The following is a 12,220-nucleotide window of genomic DNA, read 5'->3' as shown; positions in this document are numbered from 1 at the left end:
GGAGTTTAGGGCTGTTGTACATAGATAGGGTCGCTATGAGTCGCAGGTGACTCGATGGCACATAACAACAACAACAACAGGTTTTTCAAAGAAATGTAGATCTTCTCACTGCACAATATTCAAGATTTCTGTCCTTGGCTTCAGGAGGTTGATTTAATAATATTAAAACAAAGCAAAAACTATGATTTCACAAACAGTTGATATAATCATGTGAAAACATCAGCAGATATCAGGTTTGTGTGGGGGAAAATGGTTTCACTTTTTCTGTCAAGTTGAATTTTATTTTTGTAAATGATTGGTAAAAACAAGAAAGAAGGATAAATATCTGAGAAAATCAGAATGCCTGCCTTTCAACAACTCAGGGAGATAAAATCTCCCTAGCATGAGAAGTCCCAAAATCAAGAAAACATCTGCCTTAGGGTAAATCATCTACTTGATGTTATGAAGAGAAAATTCAGGATCAATTTCATGAAAAATTAACTAGACAAGACCATTGTAAATAAATGAAAAGAACATGAAAATAAGAGAAGTATGAGAAGCACAATGAATATAGTTTAATTGATTATAATGATGTCTATATATGGAACAAAACCAAATCAATCTTCTTTTTACGAAACTTGTATAGGAGATATTCAGCAGAAATAAAAATAAAAGCAATTGTCTTTTGTATGGTGCTTTTGTTTTATTTGTGTTTTGTTGGGTTTTTGGCTTCTTTTTTCACTTCATTATCATTCAAGTGCAGGTTTAGGGAGCACATTGATTTTCCATTTGGCAATGTATACACATTATGTTCCCCCACACTGAGTACAGTGCCCACATCATGATAACACTCTTCTCTCTTTCTTACTGTTTGTCATGTCCATGCATCTTTTCTTCCCATCCTTTACTACCTTCTGACCCTTATCCCTAGGATAATGCTACCCTTTTGATCTTGTTTGGTTTATTGTCTTAAGGAGTTCATTCCTTCCTGGTGCTAACATTTACCTTAAAGACCTGTCTAGTGACATAGTAAGTTAAAGGTTGCACTATGAACTGAAAAATCAATGGTTTGAATACAGTACCTGGTTCAAGGGAGAATGGAAGAAATGATGGAATGTTTACTCCTATAAAGATTTCCCATCTGACACTCCTGATGGAGAATCACTGAGTTGAAATCTGCTCTATGGAACTTTACTGTATGGATGAAAGTGGAGACATGTAGTTATTTCAGTTCCAAACTTGAAAGGTGTCTGAGGTCTATGGCCTCAGTGGCCACACAGGTCTCTATTAAATCAATAAACCTGGCCATTTTTATGATTTTGAGTTCTGTTCCACATTCTACCTCTAATTTTTCAAGGCTCTTCAGCTGTGGTCATTTCAGAGTGGCAAGGAGTAGTAGCCAGGCACCATCTGGCTATTCTGATTTCAAGGTGATGAAGAATGAAGCAGACATTGTTAAGTCCTTTAAACTACTAGTCATTTATTTGTTTCACTCTATTTTTATTCTGGTTGAAAAAAAAAACCAAACCCTAATCCACAGACCTTTGATGTTGTTGTTGTGGTTATGTGCCATCGAGTCGCTTGTGACTCATAGCAACCCTATGTACAACAGCCCTAAACTCTGCTCTGTCCTGTGCCAATCGCACTGTCTCCAATACTCACATCCCAATTATCCCAGTCACTGAATCAATCCACCTCATAGAGGGCCTTCCCCTCCTGCGCCGTCCCTCCACCCTCCCAAGCATGATGTCCTTCTACAAGGACCTGTCTCTCCTTACAACATGTCCAAAGTATGTTAGACTGAGCCTCAGGACAAATCTGTTTGTTTTCCTAGCAGTCTATTGTATTCTCAATACTCTTGTCCAGCACCACAGCTCAAAGGCGTCAATTCTCCTTCTATTCTCTTTGGTCATTGTCCAACTCTCTGATGCATAACAAGTGATTGCGAAGACCATGGCCTGTATCAAACATGCCTTAGTCTCCAGAGAGACACCATTGCTCTTCAGTACTTTGGAGAGGTCCCTAACAGCAGACTTTCCCATGACAATGCACCTTTTAATTTCTTGGCTACTGGTGCCAAGAGTGTTGACTCTGGAGCCAAGCAAACTAAAGCTGTGAAAAATCTCAATCTCTTCGCCATTCATCCTGATGCTGCCAATTGGTCCAGTGGTGAGAATCTTTGTCTTCTTGACATTGAGCCTCAATCCATATTGGAGGCTGCAGTCCTTGACCCTCTGCAGCAGGTGCTTCCGGTCCTCTTCAATTTCAGCAAGCAGGGTTGTGTCATCTGCATAACACAGATTGTTGATAAATCATCCACCAATCTTGACCCCACATTTCTCCTCATAGAGCCCAGCCTCCCGGATAATCTATTCTGCATATAGGCTGAAAAGGTATGGAGATAGGGTGCATCCCTGGTGTACACCCTTCCCAATTTTGAACCATGCAGTATTCCCTTGCTCTGTTCTGACGACTGCCTCCTGGTCCAAGTATAGGTTTCTCATTAGCATGATCACGTGTTCTGGGAATCCCATTATTCTCAGAGTCAGCCACAGTTTGCTATGATCCACACAGTCAAACACCTTTGCATAATCAAGGAAACACAGATAGACATTCTTCTGGTATTCTCTGCTTTCAGCTAAAATCCATCTAACATCAGCTATCCCTAGTACCACAACCCCTTTTAAAGCCAGCCTGGACTTCTGGCAGTTATCTGCTGATGTGCTCTTCCAGTCATTTTTGGATAATCTTCAGTAAAATCTTGCTTTCATGTGAAATCAGTGAGATTGTTCTATAGTTTCCACACTCTGTTGGGTCACCTTTCTTTGGGATAGGAACAAATATAAATGTCTTCCAGTCAGTTGGCCAAGTGGTTGTTCTCCAGATTTCTTGGCACAACTTGGTGAGCACGTCCAGGGCGGCATCTGTTATCTGAAATATGTCAATTGGTATACCATCTATTCCTGGAGCCTTATTTTTTGCCATTTCCTTCAAAGCAGCCTGAACTTCTTCTTTCATCACCATAGGCTCTTGCTCATATGTTTTTTCATGAAATTCTTCTGTGTCTGCCAATTCCTTTCGATACAGTGACTCAGTATATTCTTTCCACCTTCTTTTAATACTTCCTGGATCAATTAACATTCTTCCGATAGCATCCTTGATTATAGCAACTCGAGGTTTGAATTTGTTCTTCAGTTCCTTGAGCTTAAGAAATGCTGAGCACTTAAGACTACCTTCGATAGTTGCTTGAAATCTCTTAAGACTTGTCAATACTCATCATAGTTGTCACTGTTGTTGTTGATTGCCTTCGAGTCAAGCATGATTCATAGTGATCTTATGAACAAAAGGCCTGAAGCCCCTCTACAACTATGGACATTTATCAAAGTTCATAGAGTTTCCAGAGGTATGTTGTTTATGAAGTGTACGCCACTCATCAAAGTATTATGTACAATATTACTTTTGTGGACTAGGTAATACCATTTGACTTCGATATCCTGTTTGGTTAAGATCCTGAGCTCCCAAGCCCAATGATCTGTTCAGGTGTTTTGTTATGTATGGCTAGTCATAATTCATCATTCAGACTTCTTTCTCAGCTATGCGCACCAGTTAAATCGTCTGTCAAACTTATCTGATTATAGGTGTACTCTTTCATTCATCCACTCTTATCTGATCATTTTGCCTGTCTGCATATCTACTCACAGATAAATCTCAGTCATCAATGACAATCCAAGATTATGTTTGTAAAAGTGTTTGTTGTTGTTATGTGTAAGCCTTTCCTTAATGGCATTGTGCTAAGCAACTCCTTTCATATATTGCTTTTCGTTTCTTTCACTCAATTTAATGTATCATTTTACCTAGTTAGTTACTTTCCTTTCTCCTTTCTTTTCTCCAATCCTATTCATGATAACTTTCAAAGAATAATTTTTTTCTGTGTACAAATCCTTTTTTAACTATTTATATTAAAAATCTTATACATTATTCATCCATTGTTTATTGACTTATAATTTCCTCCAGGTTCATTCATGTTCTGAGGCATTTTTCAGATTCAACGTTACTCTTTAATGCTGTGTAATAATCCATAGTGTGTTTCATTGTGTTCCATAATTTAACCATTCTTCTGATCATAGGCCTTTTGGCTGATTCCATGTCTTTACTATTAAAAATAAAATGCAATTAACATAGGTGTGCATATATTTGCATGTGTTCCAGTTGTTATTTCTTTAGGATATATATACACACACAATATTGAGTTATAGGCCAAGTGCCATTTCTATTACCAGTTTTTTAAGGAAGCATCGTACTGTTTTCCAAAGTTGTTGCTGTCATTATGTGCCAACGAATAAGATTCGTAGTGGCCCTATAAGGAGCACTTCTGAACCCTGTCCTATCCTACACCATCCTCATACTTTTCTGCCATATATAAATTTATTGTGTCAGTCATATGTTAATTCATCTTGTAGAGGGACTTCTCCCCCTTCACCTTTTCAAGCATTATATTCCTTTCTAAGGAATAACTTCTCCTAGCAATATTTCCAAAGCATGTGAGATAAAATTTTATAATATTTGCTTCCAAAACAGTATTTGCTTCCAAAGAGCACTCTGGCTACATCCTGAAAGACATCTCTAGTCTTTCGGAAGCTCACGGAAAATTCAGTACTCTTCTGCAAGACCACCACTCTAAGGCATCAATTATTCTTCTGTCATCCTATTCATTGTCCAGCTGACATCTCGGATGCATAGCAAGTGATCAAAAGACCATGGCTTAAATCAGGTGCATCTCATCTTCACACTTATATCATTGCTGCTCAGTAATTTTGAAGTTCCTTACTAGTAACATACTTTTCCAGCGCAATTAGTCTCTTGAGCTCTAAACTGCTGGCAGCACTGGTGGTTTGCCAAAGTACATATATCATTTTATACTCCCACAGGTAATCTTTTTTCCAATCCCTGTACATCCTAACCAGCATTTGTTGTTTTGTCTCCTACTAAACTATATTATTTCCACAAAGATGAGCTGATCTCATTTTATTTGGGTTTTCTTTTTAAATTTAAATACCTTTAATGGCAAAAGATCTTATACATTTATTCATATATTTACCCAAATGATTTTTTGGTGTTATGATGATTTCTAAAATGAGTTCTCTTTTTGATATTGAGGCATTGGAATTTTCCAGAAATTATAGAGATTAACTTCCTGTTGGATATGCCATTGCTAAATAATATTTTTCAATCTGTGTGTTTTCTTTTCACAAATTTGGAGAAATTTTTTGATGTGCATAAAGATTTAATTTTCCAAAGATCCCAGATTTTTCTCCTTACCTTCTAATGGTTTTTTTCCTCCATTTTGTAGTTTTTGAAAGTTTATTTAAGACATAAATATTTCCATAAGGGTCTTCACAATTTTGGGGTTTTTAATGTAATTCTTAGATCCATGTTGAGTTGGGTTTTTGTATGGTGCAATGCATGGAGCTTGCTTCATTTTTCTGAAACACACAGCTTTGCCGACATAATTTGTTAAAAAGAATGTCTTTCTCTGTCTTCCGACCCTTTATTGAAGATAAACTATTCATGATAATGGGTGAATAGACTGACTTCTGAGCTCTCAAATCTGTTCCACTGGTCTATGTGTCCACAACTCTTCTACATGCTTTTGTTGTATAGTTGTTGTGATTGTTGCTTTTGGTATTAAGTATAACTCACAGTGACCTGGTGAATGACATATCTGACCCCTGTCCTATCTTATGACATCCTAACAATTCCTGATACACTTAAGCCCAGTGTTGTAGTCACTGTGTCAATACAGCTGGTTGAGGGTCTTTCTCTTTTTCACTGTCCCTCCCAACATCCCAAACATAATGTCCTTATCCAAGGAATAACCTCTACTAACATGACACCCAAAGTATGTGAGACAAGGTTTTATCTTCTTTGCCTCCAAGGAGCACTTAAATCAGTGTGTAGTAGATTTTGAAATTTGGAAGTATAAAGCAAAGCAGATGCCAATGAGTTGAAGCCAACCCATAGCTTACCTCTATGGACTCTTGTGGGTTTTCATAGACTATCAATTACATAGGAGAAGATTATAAATTTTTATAATGCAGAATAGCTGGTTGATCATATCACCTGATTTGGGTTTGGCAGGGCTCATATATTAATAATTTATATTAATAATTGTTATTTTCTTAAATAATAAGGTTATTATTCAACTAGTGTTCAACTATATCAATATATTAATTCGGATAGTTGTTTGTTGTTGTTTAGTGCTATCAAGTCGCCTGTGACTCATAGCGGCCCTATTTACAACAGCTCTGAAGCCTGTTCTATCCTGAGCCTATTTCACAGCTCCAACCCATCTACCCCCATTACCCCAGTTACTATATCAATCCCTCTCATCCAGAGTCTTCCTCTCATGAACTCTTCTTTGACACTTCCAAGCATGATTTCCTTCTCCAAGAATTGATCCCTACTGACCACATGCCCAAAGTATGTGAAACTTCAAAATTCTAGCCTGCTTGGTTTCACTCTCTCAAAAACAGACTTATTTGTTGTCTTACTGATCTATGATATCTTCAAGACTCTTCTCCACCAGTACAACTCAAAGACATCCATTTTTCTTCTGTCATTCTTAGTCATTTTCTAGCTCTCTGATGCATAAGAAGTAATTATGAAGACCATGGCCGGGGTCAGACTCACCTTAGGCTCTAGACTGACATCACTCCTTCTCAGAGCTCTGTAGAGGGCCTTGACAGCAGATTTTCCCAGTACAATTTGTCTTTTGATTTTATGACTGCTGGTTCCAAGAGTGTTAATTGTGGAGCCGAGCAAGCTGTGACTGTTAACCACCTCAATCTCTTCTCCATCTATCATGGTGCTGTCAATTGACCCAATGGTGAGAATTATTTATTCTTAATGTTGAGCTTCAATCCATATTGCAGCAAGTGTTTCAGGTCCTCAGTTTAGATAGTACTGATAGGAGTATTTTTTAATATTAAGTCTTATTATTCATAAGAATGGTACTCTGTCTTTTGGGGTTTGTAGTGGTGCTTTGTATAAATCTTTCTCTTGGTATAAGAAGTATTTCCTATTTCTTATTAACTTCATCTTTAAGTATTTTATCTTTTTGATAGCTATTGTAAATTGTTTTTCCTTTTGATGTACAGCTATCTAACTAATTATTGTAATTGATCTTGTAATTTGGCAATTTATTGAAGACATTTTATTGGTAAATCTCTGGAGTTTTCTAGATATAAAATCAAATCAGCTGCAAATAATGTGTTTACTTCTTCTTGTCAATTTTCAGGAAGTATTTGTTGTGTGAGATTTCATTTTATTTGAATCCAAAATCAATGCACATATTAGCAGTAGGCAATAAATAAAAAAATATTCTGTATTAGGAAAAATCTGCTGTTAAGGACCTAAAAAGCAAATATGTCAGCTTGAAGACTAAGATGCACGTTACCCAACCCATTATATTTTCAATTCCTTCATATTTATGTGAAAGTTAGACAATTCATTAGGAAGACTGAAGAACTGTTTTCCCTGAATTGTGTTATTGGAGAAGCACACTATATATAATGTGGATTGCCAACAGAACCAGTAAGACTGTGTTAGAGAAAGTCTACCTAGGGTGCTCCCTAGAAACAAGGATGGTAGGACATAACTGATCCTCCAGTGGATTTCCCAGGCCATAAATGATATAGAAGGAGATTTCTCTTATTTCTTCTATGTAGCAGGTAAGGATTCAAACTTCTAGAAAAATCACAGGATTTGGATTAGTAGCATAACTCTATAGGGACTATATTAACAGAATTTTCTAATTAGAAATTAGAAATAGATATTTAAGCATATAAAGTGCTATTTCTGAATATATGACCATATGATCATACCTTTGTTTTATTTATGTAGTAGATTACACAGATGTTTTTCTAATGCTGAACCATTTTTATATCTCTAATATAAATTTCACTTGTTCATATTGTATTGTTTTTATGATGTTGGATATTACTGGTTAGTATTGAGGATTTTTGTGTTTGTTTTCAGCATCGTCTTGATTTGCAATTTTCTTGTATCTTTGCTAAGTTTTGGCATCAGAATTAATTACTTGTTTTAAAAGTCTTAATGTTGTTGTTGTTATGTGTCATCAAGTTGCCTGGGATCCATAACAACCCTATGTACAGCAGCTCTGAAACCTGCCCTGTTCCATCTCCCTAATTATGAAACACCGACTCCTATTTCCCCAGTTACTGTATCAATTCATTTCATCCCGGGTCTTCTTCTCTTGTGCTATCCTACCCTTCCAAGCATGATGTCCTTCTCCAAGGACCAATCTCTCCTGGCCATACTTTGTGTCTAAAGTGTGTGAGACAAAGCTTCAAAATCCTAGCCTCCAAGGAGAATCTTGGTTTCCCTCTCTCCAAGAAAACTTATTTATTTTCTTGGCAGTCCAATAATTTAAAGGCATCAATTCTTCTTCTGTCAACCTTAGTCACTCTCCTGCTCTCTAATGCATAACAAGTAATTGCAAAATTCATGGCATGGACTAGGCTCACCTTAGTCTCTAGACTGCTAGCACTGCTTTTCAGTAATCTGTTCTGCATATAATTTTAAAAGTTATGGAGACAAGATACATCCCCAATGCACTCCTTTTCTGATTTTGAAACATGCAGTGTTTCCCTGATCTGTTCTAAAGACTGCTTCCTGGTCCAAATAGAGGTTTCATATGACCACAATCAAGTGTCCTGGCATTCTCATTTTCCTCAAGATTAGCCACAATTTGTTGTGATCTACATAGTCAAATGCCTTTGCATAGTCAATGAAACACAGATAGACACTCCTCTGGTACTGTTTGCTTTCTGCCAAGATCCATCTGACATTGGCAGTAATGTCCTTAGTGTCATGACCTCTTCTAAAGCCAGCTTGTATTTCTGGTAGTTCTCTGTCAAGGTACTGTTCCAGTTGTTTCTTGATAATCTTCAGTAGGATTTTGCTAGTGTGTGATAATAGTGATATTGTTTTATAATTTCCACACTCTGTCAAGTCACCTTTTTTAGAATGGGAATAAATACAGATCTCTTCCAGTTCCTTGGCCAAGTAGTTGTCTTCCAGATTTCTTGGCACAACTTGGTGATAATAGATAAAATAAACTATAGATAATCCATGCTAAAATCAAATGTCAATACTATTTTCCCCCAAGTACAACTAACTTCTTTTGCATGTGAATTGCAGGTAACTGATAAGAAAGTGTGGGAAAGATAGCAACAACAAAACTAAATGCTGTGTTGTCTAGTATCTTCACAAGTAGAGCTCTTGGCTTACACATGACCAATCTTTTCATTAACTTAAACAACCCTTTAGGGGGTGTGATGGTTAAGGTTGTATGGCAATTTAGCTACCTTTGATTTTCTGATTTGAAATAAGGTATTACACTTGGCATTAGCAACCATTATGCTGAAAACTCACAGCTGTCAAGACAGTTTTGACTTATAGTGACCCTCTATCAGGCTGCAAGGCTAGAAAAATTTAGTTATTGTCACTGCCTATCTTTGTGCCAAAGCTGTAAATCTTAACAAGCCTAGACTTGCCAACTTTCTCCTGCAAAAAACCTAGTGGGATCAAACCAGCAATCTCACATTTAGCAATCCAATACTACAACTTGAACATTTTCGAATTGGAAAGCCAGATGAGAGAAAATTGTTATTGTGGTTGTTATGTCATTGAGTTGCTTGTAACTTATAGTGATCCTATGTACAATAGCTCTGAACTCTGTCCTATGCTGAGCCAATCTCACCCTCTCTGAGACCTCTATCCCAATTACCCAGTTACTGTGTCAATCCATCTCTTCAAGGTGATCCTCTCCTGCACTGTTCCTCCACTCTTCCAAGCATGATATTCTTCTCCAAGGACTGGTCCCTCCTGGAAACATGTCCAAAGCATCTAAAACAGAGCTTCAAAATATTTGCTTCCAAGCAGCAACTTGGTTCAATCAAAGCAACTATGCCTTAGAGAGAACATAGGGGCAAGAGATATGAACATTGCCTTATCCTGTACCATCTTCATGATTTCTCGTATAATTTAATACATTTTTTACAATACTGTCAATCCATCTTGTTGAAGGTCATCCTCTCTTTTTCTGATCCTCCACCTATCCCAGCATGAAGTCTTTTCTCAAGGATGGGTACTCCACACACACCCACAACATGCCCAAAATATGTGAGACAAAGTTTCACTATTCTTACCTCTTAGAAGCATTTTGTTTGTATTTACTCCACGACAGATAGGTTTGTTCTTTTAGCAGTTCATGAGCTATTCAGTACTCTTTTCCAACATCACAATCTAAAGTTATCAATTATTCTTTGGTCATCCTTTTCATTGTCCAACATTCAGATGCATACAAAGTATTTGAAAATACTATGGCTTGGATCAGACACACCCTAAATCATTAAACTCACCTCCTTGCTCTTTATAAGTTTGGAGAGATTCTTGCCTGTACATTTGCTTAATGTATCAAGTCTTTTTTTCATTTCTTGACTTCTGATATTGTGGTTGTTGTCTATGGTTCCAAATAAAATGAAAACATTGACAACTTTAATCTTTTCTCCAAAGATCATGATGTTGCCCAGTAGTGAGGAATTTTACGTTCTTGATGTTGAGATGAAATCTATAGTGAAGGGTGTAGTCTGATTTTCTACCAACCATACAGTCTTCTTCAATTTCAGCAAAAACAATATTGGATGTATTTGTTATAAGTGCCAACGAGTTGTAGGTGACTCATATCAACCCTATGAATGAAAGTTCTCAACACTTCCGTGGCTTTCATTCCTTCTCCAGGTTCATAGGGTTTCTGGAGGCAAGCTATTTACAGAAGTGGATGCCACTCCTGCTTCCAAGCTTGTTTTAATAAGGGATCTCCACCAAATACTGTCCACATTGCGTAACCATTATCGTTTTTCACACCAGTGTCACAGTGTGCAGCTTCACAACAACCACAAGTTACCTCTGTACAGCAAGTGGACACACCAGGGCTGTACAACCTAGAAGAATGTTTAACCAAAACCAATGAAAAACAGGCTTGAGGGCTGAGGACTGGAGTCACCCACCTTTGCCTTGGTAGCATCACTTTGGGTCCACTAGGCCAACTGGTTTCTCTCTATGTTGTTAAGTGCCTTTGAGTCATAGGCGACCCACAGCGATGCTATGAACAAAAGTCCTCAACACTCGCGTGATTTTCATCCTTTCCCCAGGTTCATAGCTACCAAGTTATTATTGTGTGTGTAAGTAAAAAAAAAAATTTGCTCAAAGAGAGAAGAAAGAAAAATCTATAGAGTTCAGAAAAATGCAGTACAATAGAAATATTTTTAGTACTTCAGGATCCATTATAGGTTCCCTTGTTGGCCAACTGCAACAACAAAAACAAAACAAAATGGAAAACTCTTGCAAACACACACACACACACACACACACATCCACCCCCTGTTGAATAGTGCTATCGTTTAAGTCAACTCTAGTCTCTGACTTCTGGCAGGGAACTGTTATCAAGACTTCTTGTGACGTGATTTTTAGTTGAATTTGAATTCCAATCAATAGGTAAAGTGAGCATCTATCCAGAGACATTTAAAAATGTGGGAAAAGTGGTAAGAGAACAAACATTAGTGAGAGAATTATCAGAAGGATAAGACAAAGCCACTTAGACAAAAATCTTTCCCAGCTAAGATCATTGTAAGATTAAGTCTCTTCTATATCCGGCCTGGTGTGATGTCTGTAGCTTTATTTGCATTTTTAAATTTATTGGGAGTACTGAGACTAAAAGAAGTGCTTCAAGAACCTCATTTAAAAATCAGAAACTTCAAGGAGAAAGAAGCAAGAGAAAAATTATAAAAAGACTGAAAGTGATGTCAAAGTCAAAGGTCTGGCATATGGGGTTTAGCAAAGCCAGATTATGGACAAGCCATCATGTCTAGAAGCCTACTTGCTTGATGATAAGTTCTTAGAAAATTCTGTTCCTAATAATAGAATGTAATTAAGTTTTTCATTAAAATAAATGTCTAGAAGACAAATAGAAGAAAGAACCCAACCTTTGGAAATGAATCAGTAGAAATTATTTAAAAATTAATTTGAACACTATGATAATTTTGGTTTTTTTCCCTTTTTTTAATTGGTTTGCTACACGGTTTGTATACATTCTGTCTCACACTACTCCTCATTTATATTGTGCTTCATACAATCATTCTCATGTATTATTTTTAAA

This window comes from Elephantulus edwardii, unplaced genomic scaffold, assembly GCF_000299155.1.
Source record: "Elephantulus edwardii isolate Elephantulus edwardi_28Jun2011 unplaced genomic scaffold, EleEdw1.0 scaffold00331, whole genome shotgun sequence".
Lineage (NCBI taxonomy): Eukaryota > Metazoa > Chordata > Mammalia > Macroscelidea > Macroscelididae > Elephantulus > Elephantulus edwardii.
Note: the sequence above shows the minus strand (reverse complement) of the source record.